Raw genomic sequence first — 3,344 nt, 5'->3', positions numbered from 1 at the left:
ACTAGCTCTGTAGACCAGGCTGGTCTCGAACTCACAGAGATCCGCCTGCCTCTGCCTCCCGAGTGCTGGGATTAAAGGCGTGTGCCACCATCGCCCGGCTTTCGAATTGAGGATCTTAAAAAAAGATTTTATTTGTCTTTATTTTATGTGTATGTGTAACATGTGTGTACCTATTCCTGCAGAGGCCAGAAGAGGGCATTTGACCTCCTGGAACTGAAGTTACAGATGGTTGTGAGCCATCATGTGGGTGCTGGCAACTGAACCCAGGCCCCCTGCAAGAGCAGCCAGTGCTCTTAACCACTGAACTGTCTCTCCAGTCCTGCGTTTGTGGCTGTTGATGATATGAATAAAAGGGCACACAGGAATGGGAGGGGCTGTGGTCATCTTTTATGGATTCCTTTGCAGAATATCTTCAATATATGACTTGTTATAAGTATTTAAAAAAATAGAAGCAAGAGAGACAGCATCCCAGGACTCGGGTCCATGGGCTCTGCCTTTGGTTAGTTATGTGGGATCATGTTGTGCTGCTTGCTGGTGTGTAATGGTTATATAGTTATACCAGTTTACAGTCGAAAGCTGGGGGGAGATGACAAATCTTTTTCCAGTGCCTCATGCTGTGTAGAAGTGAATTTGGTTCTGTGATAAGCGATCTGGGGTAAATGATAAAGTCAGAGACCTCAGCAGACAGGCTGGGGATGTGACCCATTCTGTAGAGAGCCTGCTTCGCTTGCATGAAGTCCTGAATTCAGTCCCTAAAATCCTGTAGAGTCTGAAGCCTCTGAAGCCTGTAACCCCAGCATTCAGGAAGTGGGGGCAGAAGCACCAGAAGTTCAAGGACATTGTTGGCTTATGTGTAGAGTTCAAGGCCAGGCTGGGATATATAAAACTCCATCTCAAAAAGGAGTGGGGGGGGGCGGCTGGAGAGATGGCTCAGAGGTTAAGAGCACTGGCTGCTCTTCCAGAGGTTCTGAGTTCAATTCCCAGCAACCACATGGTGGCTCACAACCATCTGTACTGAGATCTGGCGCCCTTCTCTGGCACATGGGCATACATGGAGGCAGAATGTTGTATACATAATAAATAAATCTTAAAAAAAAAATAAGTGGGGCGGGGGAGAGGAACCACTTCTGTAAGAGAGACTATGTGGGTATGAAGGAACAGAAGAAAAAGAGGAATCTTAGGGTTTGGGGATCATCTAGTCTGGTTGAAAGACTGCAACCTTCATGAGTTTTCCCTATGTAGAAAGGCTCAGAAAGGACATTTCGAGAATTGAGGATCTATATATTTATTTAGCTTAGGCCAAGCCAGCTAAGGCTCCTTAAGAATACAGTCTTGTCAGTCATGTTTCCCGGAGGCCCTGCAAGGAGAGGCTATGTTAGCAACACCTTACCAGACAAACAGAGCGCATTCAGGATGCTCTGAGACCATCTCTCTTCACGGTCCCTGGGTCCAGTGCTATAAATTCATTGCCCACCATGCTTTGCTCCTGAGCACCAGCTGGGTGCCAGAAGGGAACCAAGGATAGTAAGATCAACACTGACACAACACAGAATCGACAGAGAGGGCGGGGAGGGAGAGAAACGTCTATAAGCCAGCTGGCAGAGAAGGCTCTCCTGAGGAGAGTTTGCACATTTAATGCAGCCCATAGGGTTTTCATTTGCTCCGTATCGTTGATGGGCTTAAATAAATGGCTTGGAGGATCGAATTCATGCTCAGTTTTCTTCAGCCAGGAGCTGAAAGTCAAGAGGAAATGTTGGGAGCTAGGTCTCTGTTGTTCTGCCATGGGCCTTTCTTTCACCTCAGCCATAAGTTTATACACAGCATTTTCCCTGTGAATGATGGGGAATTCGAAACAGCTACCGCATTCTAGATAATGATCCAAGCAGCCCTTTGCCAGTGATGAGCGGCTTGGAAACCACATACCCAAATGTTAAGTTACTGTTGACATTTAACAAAAATGATTTTCTTCTGCTGAACAGGGAGAAACGTGTAAAATTTAAAAGAATGGGGACAAGCCACTTTGTTTCTTACCCACTTATGATAGTGAGGTGGGAACACTGAGCAGAACTGTCCCCTACCTACAGTACAGGTCTGCCAATGGGGACTCTGGTCTTTTCCTCTTAGGGTCCCCACCCAGCTCTTCCCACAGAACACCATGATCAGGTAGAAGCTCACATTCTCCAAAGATGATTAGGTTCCATCCCTATCACTGACCTAAGTAGAATGCACAGGCTATGACTAAAGTCGACTTTCTCTATTCTAGGTCCCTCCAAAGATCTGACAGTGTTAGGACTTAAGGGGGGAAAAGAAGGCGGGCAGTGGTGGTGCACATCTTTAATCCCAGCACAAAGGCAGGTGGATCTCTGTGAGTTCGAGGCCAGCCTGGTCTATAAGAGCTAGTTCCAGGACAGGCTCCAAAGCTACAGAGAAACCCTGTCTTGAAAAAAAAAATCACCATGGACACATAGTTGAGAGGCTCACATTCATCCCAAACTCAACAGCATTTGCCCAAGCATGAACTAATCCATCTAGACACCATTTCCCTCCTTCCTTACCTTCCTCGAATTTCCCGTCTTCCTAGGACAGCCTTAATGTGGAGCTGCAAAAACACAGACATTTCTCAGTGTTAACATTGCAGATATCTCTGGAAAACCTCCTCCCAGAGCACTGGGAATGGATGTCCTGCTTAACTTCAGGGGAGTCTATGAGGCTAGCTGGGGAGTCTATACGTAGAGAACAGGATATATAAAGGCCACCTCACTCATGATTCATGCAGCAAATATTTAGCTACAACCTTCTGTGTGACAGCAACTAGGCTGACACTGGGGACAAAGCTCGATGTCATCGAGTTTATGGTTTAGCTGGAAGACAAATCTATAAATAGCCAAGTACAAAATAATGTGCTGGGGTGATATGATCATATTTACTGTATATAGGAATATAGGTATAAAATGACCCCCCCAACCCAATAATATGCTAGTTCTGTGATGGGGATTCTGACAAAGTAGCAGGAAAGGATATAAATGAACAGATCTCCTAGAGAGGGCGGACAGTACAGTGCTACCTAAGCAAGCCAAGGGGAAAGCAAAATAAAACCAGTAAACTTCTGCAGCATTCCTGGACTGGGACAGAAGATCACAGGGCTTAAAGGAAAGGGATCTGAGCAAGGGGCCTTGGCTTTGGTGATGGCATTCTAGAGAACCATCTCCCCAGCTAACCATCACTGGTGAACAGTTACCTCCGCCATCTCCAGCTAACCATCACTGTAAACAGTTATCTCTGTTGTCTCCCAGCTAACCATCACTGCAAACAGTTATCTCCGCCATCTCTAGCTAACCATCACT

The sequence above is a fragment of the Microtus ochrogaster genome, unplaced genomic scaffold (assembly GCF_000317375.1).
Source record: "Microtus ochrogaster isolate Prairie Vole_2 unplaced genomic scaffold, MicOch1.0 UNK25, whole genome shotgun sequence".
Lineage (NCBI taxonomy): Eukaryota > Metazoa > Chordata > Mammalia > Rodentia > Cricetidae > Microtus > Microtus ochrogaster.
This window is presented reverse-complemented; position numbering follows the sequence as displayed.